Below are 20733 nucleotides of genomic sequence, written 5' to 3' on the forward strand. Positions count from 1 at the left end.
GGGGCATGTCAACCCATCCCATTACCACTTATTTCATGTATAGCGCCACCTAGTTAAAAATTAAAAAGCAAACAATTAGGTGTTTTCATCACAATATCTCTGGCTGACAAGGTCAAAACTGCACGAAATTAAGTGTAGGATCATTATGACACCCTCCGAATGCATGCCAAGTTTTGTGTACTTTCGTTCATGGGGGGCCTTACAATAAAATAATTTATGTGTACATTTAGTGACGTACACCAACAAGGATTCCCGGGACACTGAAAGACCGGGGTACACAAAACTTGGTGGGCATGTACCCCCACATGGATAGCATGGAACCGTCATTTTTCGTTTTGCTCTGTAGCCCCCCCGCTGGACTGGACCCCCCGAAAGGAGGGTAGGGCAGACACAGTTCTCTGTGAATATCTTGAGAATTGTAGGGCCTAGGATGACCATTTTTTTCCGTATGTTTGCCTCCAGGGGTCATGTTAACCCATTTCATGTGCACACATGTGCACAAACAGACACACACACACACACACACACACACATACATTCACAGTTATCATACGTATGACACACTCACACAGTAGACATATGTACGCTTGCATGCACAGGCACATACGCAGACACACACACAAACACACACACACACACACACACCCACACACACACTCACACACACTCACACACACCCACACACATAACATAAACATAACACAAACAATCAAGAATTTCTCAGAATTATGAACAGGCAAGATGGAGGTGGGGTTGTATAAAATTAATTTTACATGTGAAATCTATGAACTAATCATGTTTTGGTACTTGTTGTCTAGCAGATACCAGTGAGAATTGAGTGTGGATAATGCAATTTAGTGAGACAGTTAGAATAGGCCTTTCAGCGTGATTTATTTTTGTGGAAAAAATGTGCTGGACTGGGCGGCGGTCATATTTTGTACCGCTCTGCGGTACATCTAGTTAAGAAACATCTTAGTTTTCGAATTTTCCAGTTGGTCCTTTTATGATAATGACGTTTGGACATTAACCAACAGAGAGGAGTTAAACATTTAACAGCCTTGCAGTGAACATAAACTGCCTGTTGCTCTGCTTTGGTTGCACAACTGATCAGGAACTGGCAGGTGTAGGCTAGAGCAGAAAACATTGACACAGGACTGTAAACTCTCCTTTTGGATGGTAGAAGGTAGATTAAGGAACAATGGCATTTGGAGTCAAAAAATTCGCATCAATCCCTAAGAAGTTTTTTACGTATTCAACACCAAAAGAATTGCAAGTCCAAAGTAAGACAGTTGGAGCAGTCTATCGCATCATCCAGGCTGTAGTACTATTCTATGTATTCGGGTGAGTGCACCCGAATATCAGACAATCTCCACTGCATTGGCCTATATATTTTCACAATTATTTACATGTATTTTTCTTGGAGACGTTTAATCTAACTTGATATTGTATGTGTGTGTGTGCCTGAAACTGTTCCATCTGTTTTACGCATACTGCAGGTATGTCTGCATATGGGAGAAAGGTTACCAAGTCAAAGACTCCGTTCTCAGTTCAGTTGCCACCAAGGTGAAGGGAATTGCTAAGACGAACACAACTGACCTTGGCTTCCGGATTTGGGATGTTGCGGACTTCGTCATTCCTCCACAGGTAGGCTACTATCGAGATATTCCAAAGCACTGTAAGAACAGCCACATCCTTCACTTTGAAGACACCATCTGTCCCTGGTGTTCAGAGTCTAAGCTACATGTAACATCTAACCTAGAAAGTGGTTTTCAATAATACTGTAGGTCTATGCAATATCAATAATCATACTGTAAGTATATTTTTTTTAACTAATAGCTGTAGATGTTCTTAGCTGTACAGCGTAGCACTGTAAAATCTCTATATTCAACCAGACTCCATGTATATCTAGTCAGCACCAGTGAGTGACACAGGTCAACCAATCAATGAATCAATGTATTTACAAGTCCCATTAGTCATCATTGCTTTGCAATGGGCTAATTGTCAATACAATATCCTGCCCCGATCTATGGACTTCTATGGAAAGTAATGATTTTTGGAACATTATGTAGGCCATATATAGCTGACATTACAACAGTTGTCACAGCCATACGTTTAGGCTAAATCTTTCTTATAATTATTGTCTAATTGTCATGATAAGAGAGTAGTATTAAAAATGTCACAAGTATACAAATTTATATATTTAAGTAGGGGGGGGTGTTATTTCATGAAAATGTTCAGATTCAACTTTAGCCCAGATTTTCTAATGCTCCCATGTCTTGGGAATACATTGATGTGAAAAAATTTCAAATCAAGCCCGAAAACCCCCCCCTACCCTGAAAATTACTTTTTCAACCCTGAAAATTTGTGTTTTTTGCCAACTTTCAAAGTACATAGTGGATTTATGTTCATGCTGGGTCCTTTAAAGGTATTTCATGTGGCATGCAATGCCGTAAGAGCACTTTGCACTACAAAGGGTATAGTGTCAAGGTCATATTTTAGGTCAAAGGTCACAAAAATGGCTCAAAATGCCTATTTTTTTGCAAAAAAACACACAATATTCTAACATTTTGTTAAGTTCAATGTAGAGAAATGTTCATTATGGGCCCTTTGATGGTCTTTCATGTGGTATGTCATGCCATGAGAATAGTTTGCATTATAAAATATCCTATTACAAGGTCATATTAAAGGTCAAAGGTCACCCAAAATGATCCAGAATTACATTCAATAAGAAACATTAAGCAGAGATCATTACAATGCACAATGTAAAACAAAGTTGACCTCAGTCATAATGTTCTGCATGGTTCACTTCAGCTTGAGCAGTGGAGATGTTTTACGAGCAGATTTACGCAAATGCTGATAACTTCTCTATCACTGTCATTGCTGTCAGTGTCCGTGGCAACGTGTACTTTTCTCCTTTTGGACTGGAGTTGCTCAGTTGCAGGGTTGTATGTATCATAAAAGTCCTTTTAGGCAAGTCCCTCCACTCGGCGGCCATATTGCAACGCTTTTTGGGCACTCATTGGGCATCCTATTCGGCAGAAATGCGCGTGCGCAAGGCTTCATGACACCAACCTTGCTCCAGCGGCGAGTTCACAACACATGATTGGCTCAATGTATTCACATCACACCACATGATTGGCTCAATGTATTCACATGTCGACGTTTTGCCGAGGAAGGGGTGGGATATGTGTAGACAACAGCCATGTTGGCGTTACAAACTAGCCCCATGCATTTCTATGGAGGATTTTTTGAGTGCTGTGTCTCCTCATTAGAAAGTCTCTGGTATCATCTGCTGTATTTACCTGCTCTGAGATACTATCAGTAGATTCAGTGGTGGTCTCTATGGTTGTCTCCCCCATAGCTTCTTCGTATGTTGACCCAACCAATGCTGTATCAGCCTTCTTCCGTTCCTCTTCCTTGTTCTGCATGGCCTGCAGGGCCTTTTCCCTCGCATTCTTTCGTTCCATTGTTCGCTCCCACTTTCTATCAACCTGCTCCTCACAGTAACCTTTGCGACCATTACGCATGGAATGCAAGAACTGTAATTTCTCATCCCCCATCTTGATCCCAAAAAGGTTTTCTTGGGACACTCGTGCCGATTTGTTCTCACAAAAAATGTCAACAGATTTTCCATATCCCCATTGTACTCCTTCATGTCAGTTTTCCATTTCTCACTTTGTTTGGACTATGGCCAATTCATATTGGCGAGGAAGCGGGCATAACGGCTTCTACACACAGTTGCGTTCCATCAATTGGGTGTTCCGGACGGTAGCTATGCAAATTACTTGAAGTATAACCTTTTAAAACAGAGGCGAGAATCTTTGCCGCCATAGACCTGGTTCGCAGGACTTTACCGGCCCTTGCAGGGCGAAGAAGATACATCATGCATTCAATGATATCCTTCTTACGGGGCAAGACACCATGAGGGAGGTCAGATTCTTCCATATAGGCCACATCTTCAAGTTCCTTCTTGGATTTTGACCTTGTTCCATGAATACAAATCGCCATTGTTAATTTGTTCGTCAGTACTGGACATGCCAAACTTCAATTATGGTGAATGTGGGTTTTGTCACTGAATAAAAGCCACATCACATGAGACTGTTTTTTAGAAACAAAATATCTTAAGTTGTATGACACTTAACTTTTTCTGCCAGTACTGTGACACATTTCGACGAGAATCATGATTTGATAAAGTGTGGGAATGTTATTGATTTTTTGGGGGAAAAAGGCATTTCGGTGACCTTTCACCTACAATATGACCTTGACATTAGACTTTTCATTGTGCAAAGTACTCTTACGATATAACATGACACATGTGAGATCATTAAATGGTCCAACATGATAATATTTGTCGGTTGTAATAGGCCAGAAGTGGAAAAGTTGTGAAATATGGCAAAAAACACGCATTTTCAGGGTTAAAAAAGTAATTTTGGGGGTAGGGGGGGGGTTTTGGAAGAAAATTTCAAAAAAATTACACAGGAGTGCTTAAAACATCTTGTTGCATCAGGAAATCAGGGCTATTGTGGTATTTGGTATTAACACCCCCCCCTAATTTAAGGAAACTTATGTGTTATTGTTTTTTTTTAGCAATGTAGCAATGCATTCTGGGTAATTTATAGCCATGCATGGCACCCTTATAGCCTGGCGAGCCAGACCCACATTATAATGTAGAGTCTGGGCACTCACCGTTCGCAGTGCTCAGTCCGAGGGTCGGGATAATCAGTTGTCTTTCAAATTCCCTCTGCACGCAATAGGACGCAATAGGATATTTGTTTTCAAGTAGCAGGGAATTCAAGCCAACCCGTTGCAACTCTGCCATCAATCATTATGTTAAGCCCAACAAACGACTCTATACACGATTTCAATGCCAGATTTAGTTTCGATTTCTAGAGCTCACAAATCAACGGAGAGTTGCTAGACTAGCCCTGGCAGCAAATGTAATTTGTAGATTTCTAGGCTAGTGCCGTTAGTCAGTCGTTAGTCAACGTGACGTGACATTCGTTTGCTTGAAAGTTATCCAAGACACGGAGCTAACTCATAGGAGGCAGTATTTCTGTACTAACAAGTAAGTTCACAGTTTGTGGCTTTATATTTTGCCATCCCTAGCGAGAAATATGAACTTTTAAATCTAAAAAGTAACCAAAACATTTTTGTAACCAAAAAATACATCTAAAGTCTAGGGCTGTCAAAATAACTGATTAATTTCGATTAATTAATTTGAGAAAAAATAACTGATTAAAAAAATTTGTGCAGATTAATCGATTCCATATGACCTTTGACCCCGAGCCATTCTAGTCAGTAAAAATTAGACTGTAAAATGAAGGAGAGAGAAGAAAACGTGCTGCCTGGATCATTGATTGGAACATTTACTTTTAAAAAACGGCCTGATGGTGTTGATAAAAAATAAAGTGTTGAAAATAAAGTCCTCTGCAATGAAATGCCTTGTATGTGAAAAAAAACTTCCCGAAGCACTTTTGAATTTATTTCCTCAGCATATTAGGTCATATCATAGATTATTATGGCAATTATTTGAACAGTGAAAATAATAATAAAAGAGTTTTTGAACTTTAATGTCACTAATGCTGATTATTCAATGATTTATTTGAATTTAAATATTTAAAATACTTTCACTGCAAAAATTATATATGCGATTAATTTAGATTAATTAATCACAGAGTATGTAATTAATTAGATTAATTTTTTTAATCGATTGACAGCCCTAAAGTCATGTGCGAGCTATGAATGCTATAACAAACAGATTCAAACCCAGATATCAAAATTTGTCTGGCCCACCACCTTGTCTCAGTGTTGGCCCCAGGCGCGTAGCAAGCGTGGGGGATGTGGGTGTTATAACGTACACACTTTTGCTGGAGCACTATTCCATCCCCCACACTTTTTGTCAGATTAAAATGAAAGTAAAAATAAACGCTCCCGTAAAGAGTTGGAACCGTATCTACAACGCACACACAAAGAGACACAAATAGGTCTGTTGATTTTATTGAACGGTCATCCAGCCAATCACATCAAGTTAGCCAGTGAAGAACCTGACGGCTCTGATCAAATTCAAAGTGTGCATCTTTCAACATGTGCTGCTGCTGGGTCTGCATTATAACATCTGCAGTGAGCAGATTTCAGATTTACAATATTGAAATGATAATTGTTACCGCATTATGCTAATTTAGTAAACCAAAATTCACTGTCTGACTGACAGTTTTTGTCACAATGTATAAATGCAGGGAGTCAAAGTGAAAGCGGGGGTGCGCGCACCAAGGCACTTGTTTGTGCAGAAAGACCTTTGGCTACTGTACTCAGAGCATTATGCTTTCTCTGTCTATGATCTGCAGCTTTTCTCAAACTATGGGCCTCCTCAACAATTAACCTACTGGTCCACGTAGCCGAGAAATTAAGTTATGGTGCTTCACACGTCTGATCTGATTTCACTGTCAATGTGTGTGTCGTAGTGCTACGTCTTAAATACGATCGCGTTCCATTTAGAACATCTTATTTTGATCTTACAAACGGAGGCGTCAAGACACATTTGAGTTCTACATCTGAGAACTAAGATTTCCAGCATGTAGAACTCAAATAGAACGCTTAGAGCGCTCATGCAATGTGTGTGTCCCTGCAGCAAGTGAAACTGGAGGTAACGTGGGCAAGAAGCAACAATAGTTTAAACAACAACGTGGCTTCCTGTGGAATCAATGGAAAAAGCATATAGACTGCTAATCATGATCTTTAAATTGACATTAATTAAGCTGGCTATATGCAACACAATTTATTTATATTCCCTTTGTTTGGGTAGACTTCAAACGTTTTTGAATTTGAGCTTACAGTTCTGTCACTATTCTGTGTCCTTTACATTTATTTAATAGGTATTAGTGATACCTCGAAATTAGGCTGCTGTCTGTTAGGGCAATTTATTGTAGCCTGCTAACCCATATGCACAAAACATAATTTCTGAAATGATTTTTTGATTTATAACATGAGATATAGTGTCAAATAGTGAAGTGATAGCAGGTAGATCATGTAGGCCTACATGTCACATGAGCCACACATATGAGGGGCGCTGCTTCTTCTGTCCCTCCCAAACTGCATTTAAATGGTGTGTTTAGCAATCAGAAGCAACCCCTGGTTGGCCCAGTTCCCCGACCCAACAATGACCCAGTCACTGATAACTGACACAAGGAATTTGCTCTGGCCCAGGCCTGGCCCACACACTGTAAAATGCCTCTCATTGTTTCTGTTAGCCCAGATCTGGACCACGCACTATATAACTGTTTATCACCCGGAGAGAAGAAATACTCTTTTCTTAATGTGACCCTAGCAACCACCATAGCAACCAACACGATTACCCTTGCAGCCAGCTTAGCAACCACTTTATTTATGCGTTTTGGCCCATTGGATGTTGCGTTAATGCAGATAACTTTTGATCCGTGTGCCAGATTTTCAAAAATAAGGTACTGTTGCAATCCTTTTGGCAAACAGCACTTTATCAAGCCCACTCTTGCAGTTCCTTGGAGATGCTATTCTAGTTTACCTAATTCTTTTTATTTTCGGGAGTCAGTTAGTTATTAAACAACACAGTAAACTATGACCACACGTACGGGGGTTTAAAAACTGAGATTATTCCTTCGTATTGCAAAATAATTCCATCCACATGGATTCAACAGCTGTTTTTTCGCATGGATGAAAGGCCAAAATGCATAAACACATATATAAATACCCGGCTACCAATCGACGTGGCCCAGGTTATTATGTCAGAGACTTGTCTGGCCATAAACTGTAGGCTATATTTAATATGAACTTTGATTATAAAAACCAAAGGGTTCCACATTTCAAGTGGATTGCCAACACTGCATTTCATTCCTGATTTTATACTGCCACCTAGTGTCTAATCTTGCCCATATCATTGATTGATGTGTTCAGCCTTCAACAGCTGTTTTGGTGTACTGTGTGGATAGACTTATTTTGCAATACGAAGGAATCTGTTTATAAACACCTGTGTGGAATTATCAAATTTATGTGTTGTCACAAATACTTACTCCAATAAGAAAATCAAAACCAAAATCATGTAAGTAAAGACTGTTAAGTGTTGTTATCTCATTGACGCCTGTATAAGGGGGTGGAGGATGTGATTTTTTTGAGCTGATACATTTGCCTAAATAAAAGGCCTTAAATTGGAAGTATTTTAGCTTTGAGATTCTCTTTTAACGCTTCAAGGTAGATCTTGCCTTTGTTCAGGACGAGGTCAGTGATCTTAGGCTCAACAAGGTTGGTGACCACTGCTATACTGTAGATAGACCTCTGAAGTTCACCTACAATAAGGAACCATAGCTGTCATTTTTGCCCATATAAGGAGATTCCAGGTGTTATTTGGATCCAGGCCCGGGGTGGGTAATCGGGAGAATCGGGAGAATTCCCGGTGGGCCGCTTCACTTTTGGGCCGGTCGAGGAAAAAAATATTGACATTTGTCACGTTAGTCTAACTTCTCTTAAAGTAGGCTACACGTTCCTCATTCTGTGCATGGCACCGTTGCCTCTGCATGGGTTGTAGCCTACCGTGTGAGGGAGTTCTCCCCTCCCAAAGAGAGTTGGTTGGGTCCATATAGCCCGTCTTTTCCAAAAAAGTTTTCTCAGATACGGATAGCCGGGCCGGCCCTACAGTAGCCATAAGCGTCAGGAAGGATGGATGGTAGAAAGAGGCCAGGAGGGACTGAAACGGCCAGGTAGATGCTGCTAAATGTGCCAAGCTTCTAGATTAGGCCTACAGACAAAAGTGGCAACTGGTAAAGAGAGATAGCTATAGGCAATGATTATTAGCAGTTATTGGGCTAATATTGGACGTTTGTAACGTTGTCAAGCTATTTGCAAGCAACATATTACATTTCTTAAAATATTAGCCTTTTGTATCCGATTCATAGACTTTGCAGTATGCAAATATTAATAACAAAACTGAAGTTTGATCGATCTGTGTAGGCCTATGCGGTAAAAATTGTAGCCTCTGAGCAGCAGATCAACCAGTCGACCACTGAAAATGATGAGCCCGAAATTAGTGATAAGGAGGCCATGACTACAGGGACAAGTAGAGAGGATAAATTAAATTTATTTAATGTAAGAAAGAGCCAAATATGTATGCTACATGATGAACCTATATGCCTTGTTTGCTTAAAAGAGGGTGTAGTAAAGGAGTAGGCTAAATCACCAAACAACAATATAGCCTACCCATGCAAAAAACATGTAGCCTAAACATTAGTTCAATATGCGTCTTTGTGGAAGCGTGGAATAGGCTACATTTCAAAGGCTTTCTTTCTTTCTGTCTTTCTTTCTGTTTTTGTTAACTTGTGGAATAGTGGAATATTTTTGTTAACTTCTCAGTTGAAGTGAATTAATATAACCTTTACACATTTGTTTAACCATGGTACTAATAAAAACTACAGGATAGTAAGAGCTGAAATGTTGCTTCATTTATCCAATTTCCACCACTATGGAAAACGTGGGCCGGTCTTGGGCCTGAAACTCCCGGGCTGAAAAGTGGCCCCACTCCGGCCCTGTTTGGATCTAACCACCTATGGCAAGCTCTGGTGTAGCAAGAATCTAATCTTAACGTACGGAAAGTCACATTATCCACTTGAAGGTAGAGGGCAAAAGTGTGTAGCAAAATGTCTGCATTTCTGATTTGTTCGTCCCCACAAAAGTTTAACAGATAATTCAAAATCCCCATGTTATTTTCCCATTGGATCTCCTATGGGCAGATATGGCATCTTTGGTTCCTTTAGTAGGCAGACTTCAGAGGTCTATGACAAACCAGTGACAGGTGAATGTAACATGTCATACAGCAAGCCCACCACGGGCATAACACAGAAAATCCCCTGTGACAACTATATAGACAAAACCATAGACCATAGGCTTGTTAGCAACACAACAGCTGATCTCACTTTTTTTCCCCCTCAGGAGCAGAACTCATTCTTTGTGCTGACAAACCTGATTGTGACCCGGAACCAAACACAGACCCACTGTGCAGAGGTACTGTAATAGAACCAAACACAGACCCACTGTGCAGAGGTACTGTAATAGAACCAAACACAGACCCACTGTGCAGAGGTACTGTAATAGAACCAAACACAGACCCACTGTGCAGAGGTACTGTAAAGGCAGAGATGACTGTTTTTATGTAGTAAATATCCAAAAAGGCATGTGTACTACTGTGCTGTAAAAGCCATTGTGAAATAGACAATGAGCATGTAATGAAGGTTGATACATGTATGTTCTAAAAACACCGGAGAAGTTTCCAACCTGAGGGGTATTTCACAAAGGCAGAATTAAGACATCCAAGATACTGTAAGTGATAAAGCGAGGTTTGTCATAGCGTTGTCTGGTCATCCTAGCTCAACTCGTTTCACTAATACCAATCCAGGATGAGTAGGAGTGACTATGTCAAGCCAGGTGCAAGTAATTCAGGATGTGTGGGTGTTCTCGTTTCTGCTCTAAAGTGCCCACGGTTGGAATAGAAAAGACGCGGAAAATAGTGTAATTCACACAAAGTGAACAACTGCTTTTGATATAGACTAACAATGAAGTAAAGTTGTTCTTTTTGGAATGGGGAATGATGGCTATTTCTGTAAAACAGCAGTAGTAGGCGTGGTAGACCAACTGAATGCAAATGTACGTACGTATGCACCCACGTGTGAGTGCTTCCTTGGCTGCACATAGTATGATATACCTTAATATTATAGTTGAAAACACCTTTAAAAACTTGCCCCTCCACTTCCAATCAACTACAGGCTATTCTTCAAACGTCTATCAACAAAAGAAGCAAACAACGAGTACCTAGGCCTATGTTAATAATTATAAGGCTATCACAATTAAAATAATAACCATATGGTATTAGGCAGACAATCTGTTTTGTTTTGCGAACAAACACATTTAGCAAATAGTAAATAAATGGAATAAAGCTCCTTAAAAATTAGCACGGAGGTCTGATTTGAATGACAGCTAACTGAACTAATAACACAACATCAATACCATTAGAATTAACTTAGCTTGGCTGTTGCAGAGAATAAATCCCCATGGTAACTTATGTGCCATCTCTTTTGTGAACCCAAGTCAAGGCTAAATTCATCCAGGATAACCAAAAAATCCCAGCTTAATCCCTTATCCCTTTAAATGCCTGCTCAACCGTTTGGTAGAGCACACTTTAAGACACCATGGGCTGTATTTTGGGCACCAGCGCATGGCGTAAAGTTAGTTTTTCACCCGGGCAAAGTTGAATTCGGTATTTTGCATGTTTATTTTTTAAGCATTGCGCCCAGGGGTGTGGCAATTGGGTCATTCCACGCCAACTCAGCCACCCATGTACATGACACCTCTCAGATTTTGCTGAAAAGCGGTGAAAATATGCCTTATGTTACCAAACTGAGGAATCTGAAGTTTCAGGTCAATATCTCAAACGGTTTGCCCGTGGCGTCCATTTGAAATTCGGGTGCCACGGCCCTAATTGACACATTGGAATTTCACATTTCATCCTTTGCCATTTTTGGAAGCCCATAATGTATGTTCTAATAGTGAGGGCTGGAAACTGGTGTGGTAGGTCATTGTAGCCTGTACTACACAATTATGGAGGCAGAATCAACATTCCTTACTGTTTGGATGAGAGGTGGGTCACCAAAGTCCTAAAAAATGTTGACAGCATGTGTGATTTTTTACTTTTTGGGTGGCCGTAGCACCACGATTAATGATCATATTTATTCTAAACAGGATTATTTGTTATATTTGGGAACTTTGCTCTTGCCAAAATTAATTTGAGGGTTATGGTACCACTGATGGGGGTTTTATGGGGGTCCAAAAACCCTCTCCGGCAAAGGTGACTTTTTTGGAACCCCATATTTGGACCCCCAAATGACCATGTGGGCACTTGATGATCCTAATGGGATTTATACCAGATAAAGATACATATTTGTTCTTTCTTTTAATGAAATAACATTTTTGACTATGAAGCTCCATAATATGAATTTTATTCTTCATAATGCACCATTTTGGACATTGTTTCCAGAAGTCTGGAATGTAAATCAGGGAGAATTTAGTGATGATAAAGCATGAAAATAGTGGAAATAACTTAGTATTATGCTCAGTGATGGCAAACAATTAAATGCTGAGATACTGTCACAGATTAACCCCTTATCCCCCATGAAAGAGACCCTCCATCAAACTTTCAAACTAAATAACAAGAATGTTACATAGTGTAAGAACACTACAAATAAAAGAGTTTTTCCTTGCCCCTGTCACTCTCCAAATAAAATTAAATTGAAAATTAAATAGTGTCTATAGTATTATCCAAGAAATTGTGGAAGCAGTGGCATCATTTTGTCATGGTAATTTTGGTCAAGTTTGTAACAAATATGCTTGTAAGTAACTTAAAAGGCTGCTTATTATCACTTACAAGCTGCATGTTAACAGTTAGTTAATGTTATTAAAGGATAACAACAGTTAACTAACTGTTAGTAATGAATTGTTAACTGCTTATTATGCACTGTTAATACCTAATAAGCACATGTTATTCTAAAGCGTTACCCATTTTACCAGCCACTCTTCTCAAAAAAGTGTTTAGTGCTATAGGCCCTAGTCTGCTATCAATCTTAAATAATTCTCTTTCCTCAGGGTGTGTCCCTGACCTTTTCAAGACAGCCAGTGTCCAGCCCCTCCTAAAAAAACCTGGCCTTGATCCTTCCATTCTAAAAAACTTTCGTCCAATCTCTAAATTGCCCTTTATCTCCAAAATTCTGGAAAAGGTGGTCCTGATGCAACTTTCTGAAGTGTTAAAGGGCAATAGCATCCTGGAGAAATTTCAGTCAGGTTTTCATCCTATGCATAGCACTGAAACTGCTCTTATCAGGGTAACCAATGATCTACTAATGGCAGCTGATTCTGGTGAGCACTCTGTTTTGGTGTTGCTGGATCTCACCGCTGCTTTTGATACCATTGATCATGCTATTTTAATTAGAAGACTAAGAGAATGGGTTGGCATAACGGGTCCTGCTTTGGACTGGTTCATATCCTATTTATCCAACAGGACATTTTTTGTTTCAATAGGTAATTTGCTTCCTCTACCTCAGCTATTATTTGCGGTGTTCCCCAAGGTTCAATTTTAGGACCAATATTGTTTTCCCTGTATATGTTACCTCTAGGCAACATAATTTGCCGCCATAACATATCATTTCACTGCTATGCTGATAACACACAGCTGTACCTCTCAGTCAAACCAAACATGCTTAACAAGCTAACTGTACTGCAGGATTGCATAGCTGATGTGAAAGACTGGATGTCTCAGAATTTCCTACAGCTTAACTCTGACAAAACAGAAGTCCTTTTCATTGGCCCTGACAAAGTCTATAATCAAGCTAACACTTTTCTTGGAAATTTAGCCTCAAATAACAAGACTACTTCTAGAAACTTAGGGGGTTTATTTGATACAGATTTAAAATTTGACCAACATGTAAAACTCCTTGTGCAGTCCTGTTATTATCAACTGAGAAACATTTCCAAAATCAGATCAATGCTTTCTTTAAAGGACACAGAGAGAATTATACATGCATTTGTCTCATCTAGACTTGATTACTGCAACGCCTTATTCACCTGTTTAAATCGTCATTCCATCTCTCGTTTACAAACTGTTCAGAATTCAGCAGCCAGACTTGACAAAGTCTAAATTTAGGGAACACATCACCCCAGTTCTGGCCAATCTTCACTGGTTGCCAGTGAGTTTTAGGATTGATTTTAAAATCCTCCTTATAACCTATAAAGCATTACATGGTTTGGCACCTGACTATTTAACAGATTTATTAACCCCCTACTGTCCAGCTCAGCCCCTCAGATCCTCCAGCCTGGGACTTTTAGTTGTTCCAGAAAGTAAACTGTCAACTAGGGGTGACCGATCATTTGCAGTTAGAGCACCCAAGCTTTGGAACAGCCTCCCTTATAACATCAAATCTGCACCATTTGTGGCTGTTTTCAAATCTAGTCCAAAGACCCACTTATATAAAATTGCTTTCCTTAAATAGTGAATGATTCCACTCATGTCTCTGCTAATTTATTATCATTATTATCATTTCTGTTTGTTTATTTTGTCTTGGGTACTATACTGTTCGCTGCGCGGCGGTCATAATAATATGCACATGAATTGACACTAGTTAAACTCACTTCAACATGTTTTTTGCTATCATTTAACCCGCCATGGGCAATGCTAAAGGCACTGTTACAAACAGTGCAGCGTGCAAGACTAGGACCTGTCATTATTATGACCGCCGCGCAGCGAAGCGGCGGTCATATAGGTTTAGTCAGATTTTTTTTTTTTTTTTTTTTTTCGCATGCCCAAATTTCCGTCAATGATTCCCGGGACACTGAAAGACACGAAACTTGGTGGCCATGTAACCCCATATGGATAGCATGGAACCATCGTTTTTCGTTTTGATCTGTAGCCCCCCCGCTGGACTGGACCCCCCGAAAGGAGGGTAGGGCAGACACAGTTTTCTGTAAATATCTCGAAAACCGTAGGGTTTAGGAGGACCATTTTTTTTTTGTATGTTGATCTAAAGGGGCCATGTCAACCCATTTCATAACCACTCATTTCATGTATAGCGCCACCTAGTTAAACACAAAAAAGTAAAAATAAAGTGTTGTAATCGCAGGTATCTGTGACCTAACATAGTCAAAACTGCACGCAATTGGAAGTGTAGGATCATTATGACACCATCTGTATGCACGCCAAATTTCGTGGAATTCCGTTCATGGGGGGGCCACACAATAAATTAATTTATGTTACTATACACCAACTGGCCTGTAGGTGGCCGGACACAGTTTTCTGTGAATATCTCGAGAACCGTAGGGCCTAGGAGGTCCACCTTTTTAAGTGTGCTTGCTGCAAAGCAGCACACTTATTGTTCTTCTTAAGTTTTATTATTGCATTGCATATAAATGCAATGGACTATTATCACTGTTCTTCTTATTATCTGTTATTATTCTTCTTCCGACCAAATTTGACGTTTAATGACAATAAAACCACTGAACCGTTTGACGTCATTCAAACACTCCTACAAAGGTCTTGTAACGGACAATTGTACAATGACATTTTTACATTTGTGAACTTTATACTTTTTGAGATATTTACGATAAAAGAGCAATAAATTCCCATTGACTTAACATTGACCGCCTTGGCGGCAACTTTTAGCATTATGACATGACCTGCAGCTGAACGCAATTATCAACAGCTGAACGCGAGCTACCACTGGAGCTGTGAATCTTCTGAACGTCTTCGCCTGCTGTACCGTGGTCACTTTATTTGCTCGAGGCACATCTCTCTAATTACAGACAAGGTAAGTGTTTCGGTATTTATATCGTCAAACATTATGTAACGTTAGCGTTATATGCATGAAATGATGGGTCACAAATAACTAAACTAACGTTATAACGTTAGGTAACGTTAACGTTAGTGAAATAGTTGACGTTAGCACCTTGCTACGTTGATATGTATTATGTAAGGAAACCCACTGTTAATCAACGTTAATATGTCGTCAACTTTACAGTGACCTATTAGCTGTAGGTTTCGATAGCTAACGACAATCAAACGTAACGTTACATTTGTTCATTAGGCCTACTAACCAGCAGTGTTTTAACTAGAACGTTAACGCAAACCTAGATTATGAATGCATTGGTGCTTTATTAATACTCCTGTGGAAAGGGACCTTATGAAAGCCATGAATAGGCTACTGTTAGGAAATGGACAATACGACTAAAGTCTTGTTAAAACACACAACAGAAGTTGAGCTAATTTATAATGTTTGTGTTGTCAACACAGGCTACAATGTTTACTTGGCCTACTCATTTCTGCATTGTTCTGGTCTATAAATTAAAGTGTAGCCGGGCACGTGAATCAAACTTTTCAGTTGTAGTGCATTGTAATCTGTAGGGAAAAATGTGGCTGACAGACCTAGCAAGCTGTTTAAGTTATAGCAGTTGGTTATCAAGATACTTAGTATCAGAATGATCTGTCCTTACTCATATGATTATCAACAGCAACAACAGACCCTTTGCCTGCAAAGTTTTCTAAGCTGTTTACGTTTTATATTTAAAAAAATATGATTAGCTTCTATCACCTATACTAAAACTGAAAACAATAAAACACAGAATTCTGCTTTGTTTGCAATTTAATATTATAGGCTAGTATTTAAGTAGCTTGATGGTGCAACAATTGTATTGTAGGCCTACTCTACCTTTTTTTAATTGTCCTAGAATTGTTGAGAGAATTGTTTAAAAAGCTTAAACTGTTTACCATGTTAGTCGTTAGGTTATAATGTGTCAGCCTAATGTAATGTAACAACTTCACTTAAATACCTTAGTTGTATTGAACAATTGTACAATTGCAGACATTCCTTGTTTTGGTATAACTGTTAAACTTGTTTGCTTTTGCCTTTTAGGTTCCAGACCAGACCAGACCAGTGGTGATGACCGTGTATGACATTATGTGTGTGCCTGTCTGTGTGCACACCTGTCAACCATACATCTCTGACAATGTTGCTAGCAACATACCTACTAACATACATTCTTACAAACATGTGACCATATCTCAACATATCTGTGCACATACCATTTAACCATACTGAGACTTATCTGAGATCTACACTGAGACATTCTGAGAACTATATTGTTGTGTGAGTACTATACTCACTAACTATATGGAACATGTATACCTGTGAAATCATATTTGCCAACCATTCATACCTTTGAATCATACCTGTGCTGTAACATCTGTGGAACATAGCTGTGCTGTTAGACCTCTCTTTTTAGACCTGAGCTGTGCTGTGTGAAAAATAAGATTCTAACCTAAGTTCTGTTTAAAACTGATCATCTGAAGGGCTGACTCTTTTATTCTTCAGTGTATATATCACCATCAAATTTGACCTAATACCATTAACTGAGGCCTGTAGCTGTTGCTGCCAGTTCAGAGTTACCACTGATAAATAGATCTGTCTTAGGATAATATGATTGGCATTATCAAGTATATATATACACAACTGTGATTTTACTTCAAGCTTACATTGGTAAGTGTTCATTAGTGTATACTGAGTATCATTCTGCTGTATTAAAACAAAGAATGTTGATCAATATTGAATTGACCATTTATTTTTACTGACTGTCATATACTCTAAGCTAACATCTAACCAAGTAAGTGGTTTTCAAGAATACTGTAAGACTGTGTAATCTGAATAATCATACTGTAAGTAATATAATGTTATACGCAGCAGCTTTTTTGCATTTACATGCAATGGTAATTCCCTGGAATTGCATTTTCTAGTTATTATTATTATATTTCCCGTCTCCCTAATTTTTTGTCAGCTCTAGCGCCTAGGCCCTTTGAGGCAGAGACACCGTTCCAACTTTAAAACGTCCGGTCAGTACCGGTGTAAGTTGGTCGCGAAGATGACGTCAGGTGGGCGTGTCGTTCGTCCGCCATATTGGAGTGAACAGAAAGCGAAACTAAATTTTCACAGGTCACAAATTTGGTCCGAACGCCACGAAACTTGACGTACATTATCCTTGGACCAAGCCTAAATGTCATGATGGGAGAGTATTATTAAAAATGTTACAAGTATGCAAATTCATATGTTTACGGGAAATTAGGTTTTACTGGGTTGTTTTGTTGTAAAGACATGCAAGGCATTCTGGGCCATGTAATAGACAAACAGTGTTCGGCAGCGTTAACTTGATTTCCTGTATTAATATGAATAGGTGTTTCTGTAAACCTAGGGACAATACACAGCTATCTCTGTTACAAAAACGAGCTGGTAATCGCTCATTGAAAAGGGAACTATGATAAAAAGATTGTTTTCCTAAAAGCATGGAGTTGACGAAAGAATAAACAAGCAATGTCACCAGAGCCCGTCTACGGAGAGCCTTGGCACTTCCTATTAAGCCCCATTGCATCGAAGTTGGTTGCAGTTCCATTAAAATTCCACTGGGGGTGATCGCAGGCGAGTGCAGGTTGAATGGGGGTCTATGGAGCTAGACGGCTAAATGTATCTCTTTCACCTGCTTGTCGTGGAAGAATCGTAGATTTTATTGTAGTTTATGCAAGTTCAATATATATTTTAGATCTAAAGTTGAATGAACGAGTAGTTATGTCCTTTTCATTTCTTACAGGTTGGGTCGTTGTTGCCCATATCACGCTAGCATTGTGCTAATGAATGACGTCATCAACATAGTTGAAAGGCTTTTTAAAAGACTTACGTGACTTCAAAAAATATAACAATCAACAGTGTGTATTTTCTTTGCCTCTCCTAGCGAATGCAACATTCAAATTACTACTCAAAAAATTATATCCAGAGAAAAGTTGATATTGAGGGGTAAAGCTCCATAGACCTCCATGCATTCTGCACTCGCCTGCGAGCGCCCTCAAGTGGAATCTGAGGAGGAACTGCACCCAGTCCAGAAACCGGAAGTAACCAGACAGTGCCAATTCTCTTCCTATTAGACATTCTCTGATGTCACGTTAATGTTAAATAGCCTACCTATCTGAACGCTAGGTGGCAACGTTGTATTACATTTCACTAATGTAGCCTACTTGAAATATGGTGTGAGATTCACAAGTAAGGAAGGTGCAAATATTATGTAATTTATCATGGGAAATTATTGGAAATGTTATTTCTTGTTTATTCTAATTGCAAACCACACACATCCATTCGGAATCACACGTACACATTTAATACTGAAAGACTATCATTTCGTTTATTTGATGTTGCCTTAGCAACACAGCCTTCAGAGCAAAGATTCTAGAACAGGGCTTCAGAGTAGTGATGGGCAAATGAAGCTTTGGTGAACCACTAAACCACAGCAGTGTGAAGCTAGCAACACTAATGAAAAAATCCAATATGGCTGCCACATGTAGATTTTTCAACATAAAAGTCCTTACCCAAACCAGTATATGTAACCAAAAATGTTGGTTTGCTAAGGACTTTTATGTTTTTGCTTTTCAGCTAGTGTCCAGCTAGGTTCACACTGCTGTGGTTCAGTGGTTCACCAAAGCTTTATTTGCCCATCACTACTTCAGAGAGACACGTTTTGAGTTTGTGACCAAGAACCTAAAATATCGGTTTCCATGTGCTGGATGGTGTGCGTCCTTTATGAAAGTAAGTGTTTTATACAGTTAACATTACAGACATAATGAGTCATGTTGTAGTGGTCAACATAAATGTGCCCCTTCTGTTATTAGAATGCTAAGCGGAGAAGCAGAGATTTAGTATCATTAATTTCTTGTGTGGCTAGCTAGCTATAGGGAGGAGATGTAGTGCTATACTGCTAATTGGGATTTATGTTGTTTAGCGTAATGCCATGGTCATTTGATATGAGATGCTTGCACTCGTAACTTCGTCACGTGTAACTTTAGGACTGCTATTTTTTTTTTACTAAATTCACGAAGCACTTTAGCCCTAAAAGTAGGGATGGGTCGCTCGACTCACTGTCCCGACACACGTCCCGAGCTTTCGAAACACTACTGCTTCGAAACAGTGCTCCGGAGCCTAGCTTGAAATGAGGCCGTCACGTGACCTATGGAAACGAAGCTTCGTTACCTCACTGACACGTCATGCCGGTTTCAAAACACAGCGCGCGCTGTGGTCTATCTCGTTAATGCATTAAATAATTATAATGTATCAATGTCTATAACATTTTATGTGCATGTGTATTGTTGTTCATAATAATAACAATAATAAAACCATGATGACCATGTTGTTTGAGTGTCGATTAACACTTTGCGGACTCAACCATCACTCAATAAAGAATAATAGTCCTTCCTCAATCACAGTACTGTTTGCTGCTTGTAGACGCTGTCTGACTAGATTATTCACGCTAATAATTAATTATGGAAAATGCACGCAAGAGACCCCGTTCTCTGGTGTGGGAACATTTCAGTCTGGAAAGTCCCACAAAAGTAGTATGTGGTATATGTGATCAAAGTTTGTCTTATTCCAACAACACATCTTCAATGCTTCGCCATCTACGTGCAAAACATCCACAAACTGTGGCAGACGACGATAGGCCTACTCCAACTACAGAGGCCCAGTCTGTACCAACTGAAGGTAACATTTCTTTATCCATATTATTTAGTTAAAGTTATTAATGATGATAATTACACAAAATAAGTTAAACACTCTTAATAAAAGACAAATAAAATAGTTACTATAAAATAGTTTTTTGCATTTAGGACTGACCTCAAACAAACAATTTAGATTGAACATATTAGGCTATTGCCTATTATAGTCTACCTACTGTATCTGAACTCCATTGTATAGGCCACATATTTTGTATAGTACGCCTACACCGTGAACATGCACTGTGAGTACACACAATGTGAACTGAGTGTGAACTTCATTTATGAAAAGCTGACATGTTACTTTAGCTCACTTGGTTAAACACTGCTTGGGTTCTGCTAATATGTATGTGTATTGTGTATCTTTAGGACGGAAGAAAGAGCTTGATGATGCCCTACTCAACATGATAGTTAAAGATCTCCAGCCTTTCTCTATTGTTGAAGATGAGGGTTTCAGAGCATTAGTGAAGAAGCTGGATCCGACCTACACTCTGCCATCCAGGAAAACACTAAAGGCAATGATGAGTGAGAAGTATGCAGTGGAGAAAGAAAAGGCAGTGGCACAATTACACAACATCCCTGCTGTCTGTCTCACTGCA

The 20733-nt window shown here is 39.3% G+C and overlaps 1 pseudogene; it reads left to right on the forward strand.

Moving 5' to 3' along the window:
* The first annotated feature begins 1198 nt into the window (after window positions 1-1198).
* LOC143138675 (P2X purinoceptor 4a-like) overlaps window positions 1199-20733 on the forward strand; it is a 36663-nt pseudogene continuing 17128 nt past the window's right edge.

The sequence above is a fragment of the Alosa pseudoharengus genome, unplaced genomic scaffold, assembly GCF_046254945.1.
Source record: "Alosa pseudoharengus isolate Yale_2024_CS ecotype anadromous, Long Island Sound unplaced genomic scaffold, YU_APseudo_1.1 YU_APseudo_1.1_scf_21, whole genome shotgun sequence".
In the NCBI taxonomy this organism is placed as follows: Eukaryota; Metazoa; Chordata; class Actinopteri; order Clupeiformes; family Clupeidae; genus Alosa; species Alosa pseudoharengus.